General features: G+C 44.4%; 1 protein-coding gene across 1 annotated transcript in view; it reads right to left on the minus strand.

Annotated features, from left to right (window-relative positions):
* The window catches only part of BLMH (bleomycin hydrolase), a 593,976-nt gene that overhangs the window by 178,827 nt on the left and 394,227 nt on the right, over positions 1-20,922 (minus strand). The gene's annotated exons all lie outside the window — the stretch shown is intronic.

Consider the following 20,922-nt stretch of genomic DNA (forward strand, 5'->3'; position numbering starts at 1 on the left):
GAAACTGATTGACAGAGAAGCATTTGTGGTGAACATCAGTTATAGCACATTTAAAGTAAGCATCATTTACACTGTAGCTACAAATTCTAAAATGGGCTAGAGTCAGAGTTAAAGTTCCTATGAGAGGGGGATAGAGAAAAGTAATTAGGGAGGGGGGATTGATTATCTGGGAGAACAGCAAGAGCAGATCCAGCTGGATTTGAGATGGTATCCAGTTTTTGTTTTAAAGGAAGAGTAGTTGGGAGTGTTTTCAATGTTTTGAAGGAGAGCATTCCAGGCCTTAGCTATTTTATTAGAGGACAGGCAGTCACCATCATAGTTGTGTGACTGGGTTAATTTTAGCAACAGTCTGTCTGAAGATCTAAGGGACCTTGTATTACCTTGAGGTTGAACTAGGGAGGAAAGTGAGGGGCATAGGTTGGGGTTGTGAATGATTTGGCATGTAAAGGTAAGACGATTTAGTGTTAACAGGTTGGGAAGCTCAAGCCAATTCAGTTATTGGGGAGTAGAACAGTGATGAGATTTTTGAGGATGGCTGCTGGCAAATTTTGCAATTTTATTATAGCAGGATGATAGGTTGTTTAGGCTGGCTTTGTGCAGGTTTGTAAATATGTGTGAGCAGTAGAGCAGGGTAGAGAGAAGTTGGGATCCAGCAGTGGTTAGTCTGGCTTGGTTTGTTAGAAAAGGTTTTGCACGGTAGAAAGATCCAAGTTTGGAATCGACTTTTTTGATTGCCAGGGAAATGTGAATATCAAATTTCAGCCTGTCATCTATAGTTACACCTAGGAGTTTGGTATGGTTTGTAGGTTCAATTATGGTTCCACTGGTGGAATGAATAATCAGGGATGGAGAGTGGTTATTGGATGGTTTGCTGGTGAAAATCATTAGTTTGGTCTTATTAGGGTTTAGAATGAGCTGGTGGCTGGATAGGTAGGTTTCTGCTTCCTGAAATGATTTTTGAGTCTTATCTTGAAGTTCTTGGAGCGTTGGGGCAGAGCAGATAAAGGATGCATCATCTGCGTATTGTACGATTGTATCAAGTTGGGTTTCTGAGTTTATACTATTAGTAAATAGGATAAAAAGGAGGGGGCTGAGTATGGACTCTTGGGGTACACTGGTGGACAGTGGTAGCAGAGGAAAGAGATTTTTCTCCCATTTGGTGGCCTATTTACAGTCAGATAGGTAGCTCTGAAACCATGTAAGTGTAGATGAAGTGAGATGGTAAGTGGCAAGTTTGTTTAGGAGAAGTTAGTGGGAGACAGTGTCAAATGCCTTTGACATGTCTAGGAACATTGCTGAGACTAGGAGACCATTGTTGATGAGGTGATGAATGGTGTCAGTAAAAGATATTAAGGCTGTGTTAGTGCTATGCTTTGGCCTAAAGCCATGCTGAGAGTGGGATAGTAGGTTGTTGTTGATGAGGTGATTTTGGAGTTGTTGGTCAATACATTTCTCTACGTTTTAGCTATGGGTGGGAGTATGGCAATGGGACAATAGTTTGTGATTTCTCTGGAGGGGCCACCCTTGTGGAGGGGGGTGGTATGTACAATTTTCCAGATGTGAGGTACATATTTTTCAGAGATAGAGTGACTGATAATGATAGATATAGGACAGGGGATAGATGGTGCAGCAATATTTAAGAATTCGTTGGGGAGTTGGTCTGCAGCTAGGCAACATGGTTTAAGTTTGCTGAGGAGCTTTTTTATGTTGGAGGTTTGAAGGAGAAAGAGTTAGTGGTGCTAGAGGTAGAAGTGGGGTCTGAGAAAGATAGGATTTGGTGGTTATCTGGGAGGGAGGTGATTGAGTTAATAAAGTGGGAGTTGAATTGGGATGCTATGGATTCAGAGGTATTGGATGTGGAAGGGGTGGGGGTGGAGGTTTTACCTGAGTTAAGGGGGTAGTTAATAGACTGCCAGAATTTGCGAGGGTTGTAAAGGTACCTTACTTGAGAGGTTTTGAAGTAGGATTCTTTGTAAATTTTTATACGTTTTTTTTTTGTTTGGTTCCTTAGCTGCTGATATGAGGTGAGATCATTTTTGTTGGTGGTGGACTGGTAAAGGGCCTTAGCTCTATCTCTTTGTTTGATAAGAAGTTTAGTATCATGGGAAAACCAAGTTAGTTGTTTGGATTCGATATGTATTTTTCTTATGGAGGCCAGACTACTTAGTAGGTCAAGGAATTTTTTATTAAAGAATTCAACTGCAAGGTCCAGGTTGGGGATTCTTAGTGGTGACCAATCGCCTTGCTGTAGCAGTTGGTTGAAAGTATCTGGGGGAAAATTCTTCTTACAATGGGTGTATATGAAGGGAGAAATAGATTGGGTTTGAATTCTTTTTCTTAGTAGGTAAGTGGGGGAGTGATAACTAAGGCTGATTGGAAAGCAGCCTACTTGATCTTTTAGATTAGGTTTGTTGGTTAGTATCCAATCAAGTACAGATTCTTTCTGAGAGTATTTGTTGGTACGAGTGGGACAGTTAATAATTTGGGTATAGTTGTACAGATTGATAAAGTTAGTAGGGCAGTTGGAAGAGCAGGAAAGCCAGTCAAAATTAAAATCACCTAGGATGATAGTTTCTTGACTGAAAGTGGTGGAGAACCAGGAGAGGACATGTTCAATGTTGGGAAGGTTCTTTACAGGGGGCAGGTAAATGGCTATGATAATCATGGCTTTGTGTGAGTTAATATGTAGACGTGAAATGAGTATTTCAGCGTTGGGGATGTCTGGTGGGATTGTGTTTAGTTTTTCTACTTTAAGAGAGTCTTTGAACATTACAGCTACACCACCATCTCTTTTATTTAGTCTGTCTTGCCTTATTGTGTTACAATTTTGGAGAGTAATTTTAGGGTCCTTGATGTGTGGTTTTAGCCAAATTTCGGTTAAAATGGCCATGTCAAGAGAGTAGGTGGTTAAGATACCATGAAATTCTGTGATCTTATTTACTAGGTTTCTGAGATTGAGGTTGGTGATTAGTAGGTCAGATTTGGAAGCAACTGGTAGAGGGGGTTGTATATTAGTAGCAGGGGTGTTGTAGTTTGTGGTGTTTAGGTTAGAGTTGAGGAGGTGCAAATTCATGGAAACAAAGGATATGAAGATTCCAAACAGGAGGTACAACACACAAGACCTTATCTGCAAAACTGAGCACTGTGCCCTGGCAATGGTAACCACTTCACCAATGTGACATCCCCCCCCACCCCATTTACAGTTCTTGTATAAATTTCAGACCCCTATACATCAGTAGAGTCTCAACTCCCTTAACCCACATGTAGTGTTGCCATGCTGTAAAAGGGGAATGCTTACAGTCACAAATCACTAGTCCCAGAACCTTGTTCACACTGGGTTCTGCCTGTATGGCAAGTTGTTCCACTAAAAAGGATAAGACCCCTGCTTCAAGGGACAGTTTGAATTCCCAGATACAACGAGGATGGAGGAAAGAAAGTTGAAAAACAACAGATATGGTTATCACTCAAACATCTTATTCCAGTGGGCTTTCTGCAATGGGTAGGGCACTTACATAAAAATTAGTAAACTAAGAGAACAGAGAAAATTCAAGGTAAGGTATTTTTCTGCTCTCCCTTACATTACACGTTATCTCCTGAACTGGTCATCCAAGATGACTAAGAGACAGATGTTAACAGTTGACATAATCCTGAGAAAACATTGGAGGCTGTCACTTTTCTGAAGGAATACTATTTTACAGCACTGGTCAAAAATACTAGTTTTCTGACTACAAACATTGTATCCTGTTTACACTTTATGCTTGGTCAGTATAGTAACATCTTTGGTTAGGATATACAAAAGGGTTCATTTGTAGTCATGCACTTTTAAGAGAAAATATTGTTAACTGGTGGTGGGCATCCAGACTGTGAAAGATGCACTCTTCTCTGTTCTGAGCCTCCAGAAAAAAATAAGAAGTGTATGCTCTAGTTTTGTGAAATTTCCCAAGTGTTTGGTACAGTAAGTGTACTGGTCCTCAGAACTGGATGCTATGGAAGACCAATGGAATACCAGGTAAGGATCCTTACATACCAGACAACTTAAAGATCCAAAATTTGCAAAACTAAAGTGATGGCTACCAGAAAGCTTTCACTGTGATACAAAGCTAATTCCTTCTCCTCCTTTCTTTCTCCAGTTATTAACTTAATCCAGTGCAGGGTTGCAGTGGAGATAGAATCTGCTCTGGTAGTTTATGGCAAACAAAGTTAACCTGAATGGGATGCCAGCCCATCAAAAGATATACGCATACACTCACACACATTGATAATTTAGAGGAATTTTTTTTGGAGTGTGGGAGGTAAAAGAAAAGCCCGGCGAAACCTCATGTTGACACAGGGAGGCCATGCAGATTCTACATAAATATGCCCCAGTCAAAAACCAAACTGAAGAACATAACACTGTGAATGCAACATCAGTTTCAAAATTGTCATGTTCAAAACATAGGCATGAACACTTTTTAATCAGGATGTTCAAGCTCCAGGGGGAGAATACTGGAGACCTGAGAAAGCCCCAAGATGAAAAATGCATTCAGAAATTGCATTTTGTATATGACCCTCTTATCAAATCACAGAAAAATGAAATTAAATATTAATCTTGATGATGGAATACAAAAGGTCCACATTCATAATTATATATTAGCATACTGCAGAAGAAGGGAATGTGTGCAAACCAAAATGAAGCACATGTTCTACTTTCTCAATACTAACAGAAGGTTTACTGGCAGCTGTTAGACCTTCAGAAATACCTCCAGCAGAGTCTGTTGCTGGAATTGTACCTACAGAACCAGATAAGCCTCAAGCTGAAAGTTATCTTTCCAATGCATTGGAACTCCTAGTGCATAAACACTTATTGTCTACAATGACCAAGACTCAAAGGGTCTGAATTCGTAATTTTCTAGGCCACCAACAGTTAATAAGGGTGATTCCTATCTTTTTAGTGCAGAACTTTACCAGTAGGTGAGTACCACTGGAAACAGAAGGCAGGAAGGACGGTATAGAGAGAGACAAAGTGAGACCTGCCTTTCCAGTGTATGAAGAAAATATCAGTTGCTCCACTCCCCATCTTCCCAGATAAAAGCAGGAGGACAGAGGTAACACTGCATCATCCAAAATGCAAATAAATGAATCTCACTTCTAGAAGATTACATGTATGCCTTCCTGTGCCACTTTAACTTTTAGTAAAGGCTTAGACTGTTGTACAAAGTGTCTGCTAAGATATGGGATCTCACCATGATGTGGACTATTGCTACAAAGATGTGTTGTATGGTGGTCCACTCACTTGGATTAATTTCCAGCAGAACAAGTAGCAATAAACCATATCCCAACATTCCGGTGTTGTATTACTGCTTGCTTGCCATACATTACTAGGATATACTACAGCTTCTGAAGTACTCTTTAAAGCCTGTAGAGTCAGAAAGAACTCTACAGCATACTTAAAGCTGGTTACTGACCTGCCTGGCAAAAGTTTAATGTCAAGGACTCTTGTGTCAAAAGGAAAGCAGAAAGGGAAACCTGGACGCTAGGATGTAGGTGAAGTCCCACCATCCAAAGGGCCTGCATCAAGGTTCCATAAGAAGAAGCATATCATCCAGGGAGTAATTATATCTGCTGCCACTGGCAGTACAAACTTCACTATGTGTGCATATCTGTAATCCTGTAAAGGGCACTATGAATATGGGAGTTACAACAGCCCCAAAACATAACCATCAGAAAAGCTTAAACTCTTCTCTGGGAAGGAATTTAACAAAAAATAAGTTATGTACCCATCATAATGTTCAATCTGTGTTGTTGCCTCTCATTTGTTATTCAACCTATTGGTTTTGGATCTGAGCATCAGATCTGACTTGGCCACATACCAAAGCTCCATGATACAACATTTGAGCTCCTCCCCTACCCATGATGCTCCTCTCCTCCAAATCCCTCAGATCAAGTTTGCTGCAGCACAATATATCACATAATCATAAAACAAGTAAACAGGAACAAATTACTTAGAGGCAAAAGGATAACCCATGCAGGAATACTTCAGGAGCTCAAAAACAGAACAAAAGTATCTGTCCTAAAAATTCCATTAGGTCCTTCAAAAAGCAGGGGGGTGGTGGAAGGGCAAATGAGAGGCAACAACACAGATGGAACAGTACGTAACTTCTTTATCTGATGTTGTTGCCTTCATTTGCTCTTCAACCTATGAGTCCGCAGCTTCAGAAAGAACTTGATCGGTCCTCAAAGAAGGATATTCTGGTGCACAGCAGAACCAAAGGATGCCCTGTTCCTGGAAATAATGTCCAGTATGTAATGGGAAATAAATGTATAATGGTTTGACCAAGTGGCAGCTGCACAAATTTCATCAATGGGAAGTTTCGACCAGAAGGCTGAAGAGGTGGCAGCAGATCTAGTAGAATGGGTCTTAAAGTGGTAAGGGGGTGCCCTTAGTGGAATACGCAAGTTTAATACAACTAGTTATCCAATAAGCCATGGTAACCTTGGAGACTGGTTTACCCAACCTGGACTTAGAAAAGGAAACAAAGAGTAGGTCAGATTTGCTAAAGGTTTTGGTTTTATCCAAACAGAGGTAGAGTTGTCTATGTACATCCAACGTAGGAAGCAGATACTCTTCCCTGTTTTGGAAATTGGGGAAGAAAACAGACAGATTGATAACTTGGTTTATTTTTGCCTCAGAAGTAACCTTGGACAGAAAGGAAGGGTTAGTGTGCAAAGTAACTCTGCCCTAGTGAAAAATCAGATATAGAAGCTTGCAAGACAAAGCCTGTAACCCAGATACTCTCTTGGAGGAAGTAATAACTATTCCTGGCTCCACAAAGTCTGCTCTTCACTTTTTCCCTTAGAACTGCTCTATCTCTCAATTTAAACACCATATTCTCATTCTAAGGTCCTTCACTGGTCCAATTAAGTAATCCTACAAGTTAGCACTATTAAACCATAAGCACTACTTACTCTTATACTCTCTACGATTACCCTGTCCTCTATTGGTCCATCTTAAATTCAGTTTCCCTATATTACTCTAGCATGTCCAAAGGTCAGTCAATGGTTTCCTCTCCAGTCCAGCTGGTGAATCTGGGAATTTTGAGGCAATGTTACAACTGTCTCATGTACACGGACAACCCTCTCCTCCTCCAAACAGGTTCAAATATATGTGAGAGATGCAACTATTTAGCCAAACTGGAGGCTGAGCTCTCTCATCTCAAAACTGGTGTAACCAGTCAGGAGGAGAAGGTAACCTCACACAACACAATTCCAGTATCACATAGTCCCACCACATCAGCGAACCAAACACATTAATACACAAAAACATACTCGGAGGCTCTAAATAAAAATCTACCTAAGCAACAGAGACCTCCAAAGCAGACATCCAAGCAAACGCTACCTCAAAACAAAACACGCACAACACATAACCCACAAAGTCAGTGTGCCAAGCAGCCACAGCCCTTAAGGCTGAATAACACACCTGATACTCTTGTAATAGCTGACTCTATTGTCAGACACACTGATGTCCCGCTCACCAGTCTGAATAAAGAGAAGGTCACGGTGAGCTGCCTGTCGGGTGCTAGGATCCGCCACATAATGCAAGCACTCAGGTCACTCCAAAGCAAATACAAATATGACTCAGTCATTGTGAATGACCTGAGACGTACCTCCCTGGACTACATGAAAAGAGACATAGAGGAGCTCTCTGATCATCTAGCCCAGGCTGGTATGACCCTGACCTTGAGCAGCATCTTACCCTCACCTAGAATGATGCCACAGTACAAAGACAAAATGATCGATTTTAACAATTGGCTAAAATTTTGGTGTCATTCAAAGGGGATCCAGTGTCTGTCAGCCTGGGATGACATGCTTGACAAGCCACGTTGTTTCGCTAGGGACGGCTTGCACCTGTCACCACTGGGCTTTCGGATATTGGCAAAGGCTCTTGCCACCCCCATTGTGCCTTTTTTAGGCAAGGCTCAAAAGTCAAACCCACCCCCATAAACAGCACAAGGAACAAGAAACTAAGGGTAATGGTGCTAAACGCCAGAAGTCTTAACCTCAAGATGCATGCACTCAAAGCTCTCCTCAGTATGGAGAACATCGATATCTGTGCAGTGACAGAAACCTGGTTCAAGGCTCCAGAGAGCACCCCAGCACTACCAGGCTATACCTCTTATCATGCTTTTCGGCCCCAAAACCCGGACCGAACCACAAAAGACGGGGAGTTTCCATATTTATCAAGGATATCCACACCTCCAGGTTAGTGGCATTGCACGAAGTATCGGAGACCATCCATGTGCAACTAACAGTGGGCAAGACTGCTTTTCAGTTTATAGCATCCTACAGACCACCCTCTCAAAGTCAGGAATCCCACTCGGCTTTCCTGAAAACATTGGAGAACATGAAGATCTCTCCGAACACCATTATATTGGGCGACTTCAACTACCCAAACATTGACTGGGAGCACTACTCAAGCCCCAGCACCTTAGCCCAAAGGTTCCTGGAAATTATAAACTCGAATGCTATGGAACAACTAGTCACCACTCGCACAAGAGGGGACAACATACTAGACCTGGTCATTACCAACATGGGGACTCTATGCTCCACACCAGAAGTATATCCCTCATTGGTAAGATCAGACCACAAATTAATTTCACTGGATGTCCACATCCCGACCCCACCCCCAGCCCAGAAAACCACAGTGAAAAACTTCTCAAAAGCGAACTTCTCACTTCTCAAAACCGAAGTGGAATCCTTCAAGGCCCCAGGGCCAGTGGAAACTATGGCCCAAACTGCAGAATCCTATATAAATGCATTCTACGGACATCTCCAGGAATGCATGGATCATGCTATCCCAAACAAAACCAAGACCCAATCATCCAAAGGCAGGCGTCCAGTCTGGTGGACCCCTGCCATAAATAAACTGTACAACAGAAGGAGGAAGCTACTACATGATAGAGCAAAATCCCTAATAGGGAAGGCATCTCTGATCAGTACTAGCAAAAATTACGATCCCTCATAAAATCCTCCAAGGCCAGCTTGAGAGAAAAATTGCACAGGACACCAAAGACAATCATAAGGCTTTTTCAGTTATGTTAGAAACCTGGGATGCAACTCCCAGACTTGTTCTGAGTTGATTCTAAATGACAAAAAATACACTGAACCCACAGACATCGCCAATATCCTGGCAGACAGGTTCAGTGCAAACTTCTCCACCCCAAAGAGCAAGTATCTATCCCGGCAGAGGGCTGCCTCCCAAACATCTCTGATGCTCAGGTGAAGGCTGCCCTCTCCAAAGCAAAAACACTGCTTCCATGGGACCAGATGGCGTCCCAGGTTGCGTCCTACATGAACTCCAAGAGGAACTAATCCCCCAAATAAAACAGCTGTACAATCTCAGCCTCACTACAGGATATGTGCCCACAGAATGGCGTACAGCAACAGTGGTCCCACTCCACAAAGGTGGAGCCTCTACGGACCCTGGAAACTATCGCCCCATAAGCCTGACTAGCTTAGTCTGCAAGGCTATGGAGAGGATCATCATGGAGCTCATAAACAAAGACATTGGGGACCTACAGACACTAGATCCTACCCAGTTCGGCTTTGTCAAGGGCAGATCCTGCCTTTTGAACCTGGTTGACTTCTTCAAAACAGTCACCAAAGCCATAGATGAAGGGAAGGTAGTCCACACAGCCTATCTGGACCTTGCAAAGGCATTTGACACAATACCCCACTCGGGCATCATAGATAAGCTATCCAGCTTAAATATAAACCCCTATGTCACAAGATGGGTCGCAAACTGGCTCAAAGACAGAACCCACAGAGTGAGAGTTGCTGGAGCCATGTCCGACTCGAAACCGGTCACAAGTGGCGTCCCACAGGGTTCTGTCCTGGGACCACTCTTAGGTTCATAGGTTCATACTAGGCTATCTGCCCTAGGGCATTTATAAGCCTAGCCAAAGTGTATGTGGCTTACACCACCCCTTAGGATGAGAATACTACGCCCTTTTAGGGTTTAGTTTACTATGCCTCTGTCTAGTAGTGACAAAGAGATGACCCCTGGGGTAAACCTACGATCTCCCATCCACTCGTCGAGATTTCTCTTGAATAGAGTCAGTGAGGGGCTCTGCCTAACATGGACTGGGATTCTGTTCCAGAGTGTAGGGAGCCTCTGGGTTATGAATCTGTCCCTCCAGCACATTCTATTTATTTCTGTGTTGAGGTTTAAGTCACTTGTTCTCGTGGCTCTGATGGATTTGGATTTTCTGAGGTGGAGCATTGTCCATTAATTCAGGATTGGACATGGCCTTGTACGTCAGGCACAGATCACCTCTGAGTAGGCGGTATGCGACTGAATAGAGCTGGAGTTTTTTCATTCGAGCAGCATATGACATATGTTTAAGACCCTTTATCCTCTTGGTGAGGAACATTTGGGGTCTTTCCAACTGCTGCAGGTGTCGGGTGAGATACATCCCAAATGGGGCATTGTACTCAATCATTGGCCTGATAAGAGAAGAGTACAGGGGCACAATGACCTCTCTTGATCTAGATGTGAAACCCTTCATGATAAGGTGGGCAACATAGAAGGTCTTCCTAACCACTTTGGCAATGTGAGTGTCAAATGAGAGGTTACTGTCAACCTGGGTCCCTAGGTCCCTGATTACCTCTTCTGTACTTAATGGATTACCGCCTATGTGGTAATTTGTGGGTACCTTGTTTTTCCCAAAGGGTATGACTATACATTTTTTGGCGTTTAGCTTAAGGCCATGGCTCTGGCACCAATTATCCATTTCTATGAGGCCTCTCTGAAGGATGTTTGTGTCTGCTGGAGTATCAATTATGGCGCCCAGTTTGCAGTCATCTGCGAACTTTGTCAGCCACAATCCTCCTATGTTTGCCTGTACCTCGGAAAAATAAATGCCGAACAAGAGGGGTCCCAGGACTGAGCCCTGTAGGACACCGCTTGTGACTGGCTTAGAGTCTGACATAGCTCCAGCAACTCTGACCCTGTGGGTTCTGTCCTTGAGCCAGTTTGCAACCCATCTTGTGACATATGGGTTTACATTTAAGCTGGTGAGTTTGTCTATGATGCCCGAGTGGGGTATTGTGTCAAAGGCTTTTGCAAGGTCAAGGTAAACTGTGTGAACTGCCTTACTCTAATCAATGGCCTTAGTGACTGTTTCAAAAAAGTCGACCAAGTTCAGAAGGCTGGATCTGCCCTTGACAAAGCCAAATTGGGTAGGATCCAATGTCTGTAAGTCCCCAATGTCTTTGTTTATGAGTTCCATAATGATCCTCTCCATAGCTTTGCAGACCAGGCTCGTCAGGCTTATGGGGCGGTAATTTCCAGGGTCCGTAGAAGTACCGCCTTTGTGAAGTGGGACCACTGTTGCCATATGCCACTCTTTGGGTACGTATCCTGTGGTAAGGCTAAGATTAAACAGCAGCCTTATGTGTGGGTTTAGTTCCTCTTGGAGTTCATGTAGCGCACAGCCCGGGACACCATCAGGTCCCATTGATGCTGTGTTTTTAGCTTTAGAGAGGGCGGCTCTCACCTGGGCATCTGAGATGTTAGGGAGGCTACACTCTGCTGGGATAGTTATTTCTCCTTTTGGGGAGGGAGGAGAAATTTGCACTGAACCTGTCTGCCAGAATGTTGGCAATGTCAGTGGGTTCAGTGTATTTTGTGTCATTTTGGACTACCTCTGAGCATATCCGGGAGTTTCCACCCAGGTTTCTAACATAGCTAAAGAAGGCCTTGTGATTGTCTTTTGTGTCATTTGCGATTTTTCTCTCAAAGTTGGCCTTGGATGATTTTATGAGTGATCGTAGTTTTTTGCTAGTACTGATCAGAGATGCCTTTCCTTTTAGGGATTTTGCTCTGTCATGTAGTAGCTTCCTCCTTCTGTTGTAAAGTTTGTTTATGGCTGGGGTCCACCAGACCGGTCGCCTGCCTTTGGGGAATGGGTCTTGCTTTTATTTGGGATTGCATGATCCATGCATTCTTGAAGGTGCCCATAGAAGGCATTTGCAAGGATTCAGCAGTGTGGGTTGTGGTTTCCACTGGCCCAGGGGCCTTGAAAGATACCACTTCAGTCTTAAGAAGTGTGAAGTTTGCTTTTGAGAAGTTCTTCACTGTGGTCTTTTGTGCAGGGGGTGGGGGCGGGATGTGGATTTCCAGTGAGATTCATTTATGGTCTGATCTTACCAAAGAGGGATGTACTTCCGGTGTGGAGCATTTTGTCCCCATGTTTGTGATGATCAGGTCTAGTATATTGTCTCCTCTTGTGGGAATGGTGACTAGTTGTTCCATTGCATTTGAGTTTATGAATTCTAAGAACCTTTGGGCTAGAGTGTTGGGGCTTGAGTAATGTTCCCAGTCTATGTTTGGGTAGTTGAAGTCTCCCAAAATGATGGTATTTGGAGAGACATTCATACTCTCCAGTGTCTTCAGGAAGGCTGTGTGGGGTTCCTGAGTTTGAGAGGGTGGTCTGTAGCATGCTACAAATTGTAAGGCAGTTTTGCCTATGGTTAGTTGCACTTGGATAGTCTCCGACGCTTCGTGCGTTGCCACTAACCTGGAGGTGTGGGTATCTTTGATGAAAATGGATACTCCCCCTCCTTTTGTGGTTCTGTCCAATTTTTAGGGCCGGAAACCATGATATGAGGTAAAACCTGATAGTGCTGGGGTGCTCTCAGGAGCCTTGAACCAGGTTTCAGTCACTGCACAGACATCGATGTTCTCCATACTGAGAAGGGCTTCGAGGGCGTGCATCTTGAGGTTTAGACTTCTGGCATTGAGCAGCATTACCCTTAGTTTTTTTCCACTTGTGTTTTCTAGGGAGGTAGGTTTCTCCTTTGAGCCTTGTTCGGTATATACTTTTCCGAGGTACAGGCAAACGTGGGAGGACTATGGCTCATCAAGTTCGCAGACTACTGCAAACTGGGCGCCATAATCAACTCTCCAGCTGACACAAACATTCTTCAAAAAGGTCTCACAGAGACAGATAACTGGTGCCAGCGCCATGGTTTAAAGCTAAATGCCAAAAAATGTATAGTCATACCCTTTGGCAAAAACAATGTGCCCACAAATTACCACATAGGCGGAAACCCATTAAGTACAGAGAAAGTTATTAGGGACCTGGGGACCCAAGTTGATAGCAATCTCTCCTTTGAAAACCACATTGCCAAAGTGGTTAGAAAGACCTTCTACATAGCCCACCTCATCATGAAGGGTTTCACATCTAGATCAAGAGAGGTAATCGTGCCCCTTTATTCATCCCTCATCAGGCCCATCACAGAATACAATGCCCCTTTTGGGATGTACCTTACCCGACACCTGCAGCAATTAGAAAGACCCTAAAAGTATCTCACCAAGAGGATCAAGGGTCTCAAACAGATGCCATATGCTGCTCGGTTAAAAAAACTCCAGCTCTACTCAGTTGCATACCGCCTACTTCGAGGTGATCTATGCCTGACATACAAAGCTATGTCAAATCCAGAATTAATGGACATGCTCCACCTCAGTAAATCTAAATCCCTTAGAGTCACACGCTCAAGGGACTTGAACCTCAGCACAGAAATAAATAGAACTTGCTGGAGGGACAGGTTCATAACCCAGAGGCTCCCTTCACTCTGGAATAGAATTCCAGTTCATGTGAGGCAGAGCACCTCACTGAATCTCTTCAAGAAGAATCTCGATAGCTGGATGGGGGATCGTAGGTTTGTCCCAGGATTACTCCTGTGTCACTATTAGACAGAGGCACAGTAAACTAAACCTTAAAAAGGGCACAGTATACTCAAATCAAGGGGTGGCGTAAGCCATACAGAATCGGGCTAAGCTTATAATTGCCCCAGGGCAGATAGCCTAGTGTGAACCTATGAACCTAATAACCACCAAGAAAATGGTGTTTCAGGTCAGAAACTTTAAATCTACCTTAGCTGAAGGTTCAAAGGCAAGTGAAACTAAAGCCGGTAAAACCAAGGTGAGGTCCCAGGGAAGCACCGGTTCCTTAGTAGGTAGATGGAGAAAGGTACCTTTTAAGAAGGCCTTCCACAACGGGGTTGCTAGAGAGAAAGAATTTTCCCCTATGTGAAAATTGGAAATGGCCGCCAGCTGCACTTTCACCGTTGTAAAATTAGCCCCACTACTAAAAAGAAATTTCAAGAAGTCCAAAGCAGTTAGAACTAGTGCAGAAAAGGAATCTAGATTGTTCTGACAAGCCCAGATAGAGAACCTTTTCCACTTACTATTGTATAGCTTCCTCATGGATGCTTTGTGTGCCGCAATGAAATTTTTTCTAACTGGGGAAGAATGCCCGGGAGTTCTAGCCATCCACTGGAAGTGGAGTAAACAACCGGTTAGTTTCAGGTTCAGATGATCTGGATGGGAGTGTCTCGAGGGATGGGACAACAGATCTGGAGAGGCGTCCAGAGTCCAGGTTGGACAAACTAGGTGAGACCAAAGGAAGGGGAACCAAACTTGTTAGGGTCAAAAGGGGCCAATGAGGATGACTTGGCACTTCAACCTTTGAGCTTTTTGCAGAAATTGGGGATTGAGTGCAAGAGGGGGATAGGTGTACAGCACACCGATTAGCCAAGCATGGACTAGAGTGTCTCTCAGTGACTGTCCCTGAGGAGGGATCAGGGCAAAAATCTCACTGCACTTGGTATTAGAGGGAGACACAAACAGATCACAGCAAGGTTGACCCCATCTCTGGAAGATCATATTTGCCACTGAAGGATTCAGAGACTACTCATGAGGTATCAGAATTGTCCTGCTGAACATGTCTGCTAGGATGTTTGACGTCCGTGGAATGTGCATTGCTATGAAAAAGCGGTTGGAAGAGATTGCCCATTGCCACAACCTCATGGCCTCTCGACACAAGGGGTAAGACCTGGTTCTTCTTTGCTTGTTGATGTACCAGATCACTAACATGTTGTCTGTCTGAATAGAAATATTTTCAGTTGGAAGACAGGAGTGAAGGGCTTGCAATGCAAGAAGCACCGCTCTCACTTCTAGAACGTTTACATGCAAACTGGTCTCTAGGGGGAACCACATGCCTTGGACCGTTTGTCCCAGATAATGCCCCCCACCCGATTTGGGATGCATCTATGGTCACAGTGGCCGTGGGAGGAGGTAGGATAAACGGGTGGCCCTGAAGAAGATCCTCAAATTGGGTCCATCAAATGAGAGATTGTTTGCAAGCTCATGAGATCCTGATTGGGTAATTTAATGGAGAGTGCAGGAGAAACCATTGTACAGCTAAGGTCCATTGAAATACTCTCATGCGACGGCAAACTAACAGCACCAGGGTGACTGTGGCCACCATGGACCCCAAAAGCCCTTAGATAATGGACATCCCCCCCCAAGCAAGTCTTTTCCTGTTTGACATGAGCTCTTAGGTTGGAAATCCTGTCCAGAGGTAGAAAAGCTAGAAAATGAATGGTGTCCAAACTGGCTCTGATGAAGTCTATGACTTAGACAGGGTGAAGATGAGAATTTTTCAGGTTGATAGAAATGCCCAAGGTCAAGGCTAGATGGAATAAGTATTCTCTGGCTTCTAGAAGTTGATGCCTGGTGGCAGCAGTTAGGAGCCAATCATCTAGGTAAGTAAACACTTGGAATCCTTGCCGTCTCAGGTGAGCTGTCACGACTGCCATGCATTTGGTGAACACCTGGGGGCTGTGGTGAGACCAAAGGGCAGTACTCTAAACTGATAATGACTGGCTCCCAGCCTGAAGTGCAGAAACCTGCAGTGCCTGTTCATCTTGATGTGACAGTATGCATTCTGAAGGTGTATAGAGCACATCCAGTTGTCCTTCTACAGAAAGGGCAGAATGTACTGTGAAATCATCATTCGGAACTTTGAGTTGACAACCAATTTATTTAGAGTGGTGAGATCCAGAATGGGTCTGAGGTTCCCTGTCTTTTTGGGCACTAAAAAGAATCTGGAAATCTGGAGTAGATGCCTGATCCGAATTGGTCTGGGGGACATCTTGGATAACTGTTTTTGAGAGTAGCTTTGAAATCTCTAATGCTGCAGCCTCCAGTTGATTGGGTGGAACATCGGGGAGGATTTTGCTCAGCTAGGGTTTTTGGAAAAAGGGTATGAAATAGCCTCTGGATATAATTTTCAACACTAAATGATATTTTGTGATGGCTTCTCAGGCTGTCAGGTGTAGAGACAAACATCCCCCAACTGTCTCCAGGGCCAAGCAGTTGGGCAATCCTCAGGATCACTGATTGGGTCTGTCCGAGAAAGAATCTTGAGACCCTTGATTCATTGGACCCTCTGCCTCTGGGTGACATCTGCCATTATAACCACTTCCTTCTCTGTCTCTGGAAAGAAGGTCCCCCCTGTGAATCCTGAAAAGGACCCCGAGATTTACGGAACCCCAACTTCTTATTTCCACATGGGTTCCTGGAAAAGGTCTGTTGTGGGGTAGAGAAGTGTATCCTGACAGCAGACAAAGTCTTTCCATCCTTATCACTTTGGGAGAGTGTTTCTTTAACAGTTTGACCAAAAGGTGTCGTTCCATCAAAAGGAGCATCAATGAAGGATGCTTTATGAGGTTCTGAAAAATCACACTGCAGCATCCAGGCATGCCATCTGGTGGCGATGCCTAATCCAGCCGCCCATGAGGCACCTTCTGCACCATGAGAGATCAACCTCACTGACATTTTAGAAATAGACTGAAGGGTGGCCATCCTTGAGGAAAAGTTCTTCTGTTCCTCGGCAGACATGGTCCCTGAGACAGAAATAGGGAGTTCCTTAACTAAGTCCCTCTGTAGCTTGGATACGTGTGCTAAGTAGTTCAGTGAATGCAATGCAAAGATGGCTGAACAGTAAACCCGCATTCCAAACCTGTCCAAAGCCCTAGACTCCCTGTTAGGGGGATGGACAGTGGAGCTCTGCTGGGCCAGCTCTTTTTTGGTGGCAGCTCCAACCACCATGGCACTGATGGGAATACCCTCAGTTCACTGTAGGCAGTCAGAAGGGCACTAAGGATCTTACCAGGCCACTTGGGGATTGGTTCCACTGCACCCGGTTCCTTCCACACTCTGCACAACACAAAGAAAATAAAGGGGTCAGCAGGGGGGATACCCAAGAAGTAGATGAGCCTGATGCAAAGGCTTCCAGAAACACCGATTCCTCTGGCTTAGGGCTTTTGAAAGACCAAACACCCTTTTGGTGAAGGATTTCCATGATGTCACCAAAAGAGACATCCTTGGGTGGTGATCTGGGGGACCCTTCCCCTTCATCGAGATTGGTGTCCTCTGTGAGGGATTCCAAATGGGAATCCAAGTACCTCCTTTTGCACTGGTGCTTCCAAGAGGCCTCCTCGAAGGAGTGCTCTAGGGAGGTATCAGAAGACTCTGAGGGTTCCAAGAGGGAAGCAGACTGGAAGTCCTTTTGGGTAGGCTGTCCTGGAAAGGGCAGAGTAGATGTTTCAGGCACAAAAGCTATTGGAGGGAGTCCGGGCTCTGAAGCAGGTAGAGTTGAGGCTTTCTAAGCACACAGACAACCCTCTCCATCACCTCGAACTCCGAGGGAGAGAGAGAGAGAGAGAGAGAGACACACACTGTAGGTACCCCCCCACTGGAGCTGAAACTGTTGACGGGGAAGCTCCAGGAATCCCAACCACCCCTGGATCTGAGTAAGGAGTCAGAGCAAGGCTGTCAAATGCCAAAGCCCTGAGAGGAAGAGACAGCTCTGAAAATTTATTAGCGGATGTCAACCTCTTGGAACCAATGCCGAAGCTATGGCTCCAAGAATCGCTCTGCTCCAAAACAGTCAGGGCTGGATGAGTCAGGGAGACCGTCGGACTCGAGGTAACCATACCTGATGGCTTTAATGTCTCAACTCCAGGAAGGCTCGGACCCAATAACTCTGAAACCCAGGGTTGATCGGAGAAGGAGAGATGGGCATAAAGATCAGAAAATTTCTCACTGATCCAGGAGGGAATGGAGCAGGCAAGATCTCCTGCTGGATATGTGCCTTTTGAAATTTAATCATGCTGTCCACCTCAGCTTCAGAAAGGCTTTGGGGAGAAGTAATGGAAGAAGCAAACGAAGCAGCCCTGGAAGACGGCCTGGGTTGTTGCAGGAGAGGGGACTTGGGACCGTCTGTCACTGGCTTTAGGGAGAAGCTTAGGCTCCGGCATGGAGGGGAGGCCTGGATGATTATAGGCACAAAAGTGGTCAGCTCCAAAGGTCTGGAAGTTTTCGTGGGAGGTTCCCTAAATGATGGGATCTACTGGGGAATATCTTCTGCTCCATATGTTTTTTCGCAGGGGTTTGAGCCCCTGAAGTGGATGAAGTGGCTGAGGAAGAAGGCCTTTCAGTATGAGCTTGTTGTCAATGCATGCCTGCTGATTAAAGCCGGCACAAATGAAACAAGCTGAATCCAGGTAAGCTGCACCAAGGCACACCCACATTCGGAGTGTGTATCTGAAAGTGGGATTTTGTGTCCACAATTGCTGTACTTCTTAAAGCCTGCAGGTTTTGAATCAGCCATTCTGAAGAAGAAAAACAGCAAACTACAGTGTACACACGTACACACACAAACACACACACACACACACACACACACACACACACACACACACACACAAAACAAGCTAAAATTAAAGTTAACCCCAACAAACAGAAACTTGTGTAAAAAAAGATTATACAGGAGTAGGAAAGTTTTTTTTTTAAATATAGCTATAGGCAGGTAGAAAATAGGAGTAGGAAAGGGAGGGAAGGAAAGAAACAAAAAATATACACTAGAAAATATGCTACAAGGAAGAAAGAGAAGATTGGAGATAGGGAAAGCAACTTCTATAAATTTAAGCCAATATAGACAAAAAATGTTTGACTCACTGAAAAACAACCCCAAGAAGATCAGAGGTCGAGATACCCAATGCTAAGTGAAGCGTGGCAAATGACATCTGGAAGATTTGGAGGACAGGAGCATCACGGATAGGGGATGAGCTCAGATATTGGACCCTGGAGCTTTGGTATGCAGTTGAGTCAGATCCGATGCTCAGATCAGAAACCTACAAACTGAAGACTAAATTAAGGCAACAACATCAGATCTAATTTCTACAGCATAAGTATCCTGTTCAAGTGACAGAATGCACTGCTGCTGCTATGAAATATATGTGCTGCATCAAAACCAATAGTGGCTTCTCCTAGCAGATGGTGATCCCTAGAGACAGCAGACATGGAACAGCACACCCTGAGACATCTGGGAATGGCCAAAAGCAATCTGTCATCAACGTAGGTGAAGACTACATGGCTTAACTACTGCAAGCCTACTGTATGATGGCTAGTGCCTTGGTGAGTGGAACAGGAAAGGAGGGATGGCGATGTCCTACCTCCTTTCCTAAAGCAAACTGCAGAACGATTCCTTGAAGTTCTGTAATGGTGATGTGCCAAAATGTGTTTTCCAATACCATTCAAAACATTTCTTCCAGAAGATGCTTCAAGGACTGAACTGTGATCATGCAACATTTCCTAAGAAGAGTGAGGTCATCTAAATCTACAGTTGTCTGGAAGCCCCACCCCTGTCCTCTTGGATACTAAGAAGTGATGTAAATAAAGCCTGTTTCATAATTTCCTAGCAGAAAAACTCCACAGTTTCTTTGTTCAAGAGTTTGAGACTGTGCTAACAAATTTCCAACATCGAGTTACCTGGTGTAAAAATCGATGACAAACTCAAGTTTGTTATTCATATACATAATGTCATTAAGAAAATGTACCCAAGGCTTGGAATTCTGTGTAGAGCCAAAGGCCATTTTTCACCAGCCTAGGTCGTAAATCTACTGCAAGTGCTCATCTCCTATATACTACTCTTATCCACACTAACCAATACAACAGCCTCCTAGGAAAGCTTAAACAATGCAGCAATAAAATTGAAAAATTCACTGCTAATTTGCCAATCAGATCCTGTCACACTGCCTTGCACTCTCAAATATAAACTGGATGGAATTTACAAACTAGCTGCGGTGGTGGTGCTGCGGTAGTGTTGTCGCCTCACAGATAGACGTCCTGTTCGATTCTCAGCTAGAGCGTCTTCTGTATGGAGACATCTGTGAATGGGCGTACCTTCGTTGAAGGTTGTGTGTCAGGGCTGGCAACTCGGCACATAAAAATCTACTGCCAATCATTAACGGACCGGAGTTCCACTGTGGCGACCCCTAACCGGGAAAAGCCAAAAGACACAATGGCAGCAACTCCATCAAGGCTGAGTCTGAGATGGCCTTGTATGCAGTCTGTACGAGACTGAGTAGAGGGACAGGGCTTTTAGCCTATCTATATAGGATAGGTGTTTGAGACCCTGGATTTTCCTGGTCAGGAACCTCTGTGGTCTCTCCAGCTGCTGCATATGCATGGCAAGGTACATGCCGAAGGGGGCATTGTACTCGATAATGGGTCTGATAAGGGAAGAATACATGGATGTTATCCCCTCCTTGTTCCTGGATAAGCTACCCTTATTTATGAGGTGGACCATGTAGAAAGCCTTCTGTACAACAGAGGCAATGTGTTGGTCCAAAGTCAGGTTGCTATCAACCTGGGTGCCCAAGTCCCTCACGGCTGACTGTTATTAAAGTGATAACTACTGAGGATGCCATTTTTCCTCAAAGGGGATAATGATGCATTTCTTGGCATTCAGTTTGAGGCCATCCTTCTGGCACCAGTCATTAGTTTGGGTAAGGCCCTCTTGGAGGATGTTCACATCACTAGGAGAATTTAAGGCAACGTCCAGCTTGCAGTCATCTGTAAACTTGGTCAGCCACAGACCAGTTTTGGCTTGCACCTCAGAAAAGTATATCCCAAACAGTAGATGACCTAAGACTGATCCTTGAGGTAAACCGCTCATTACGAGTCTACTACTAGAAGTGGCTTCCCCTATTTTGACTGAGCGGGTTCCATCAGTGAGCCAAGTTAGCTAT

Source organism: Protopterus annectens, chromosome 13.part0 (assembly GCF_019279795.1).
Source record: "Protopterus annectens isolate FY-2018-M chromosome 13.part0, PAN1.0, whole genome shotgun sequence".
Classification (NCBI taxonomy): Eukaryota; Metazoa; Chordata; order Ceratodontiformes; family Protopteridae; genus Protopterus; species Protopterus annectens.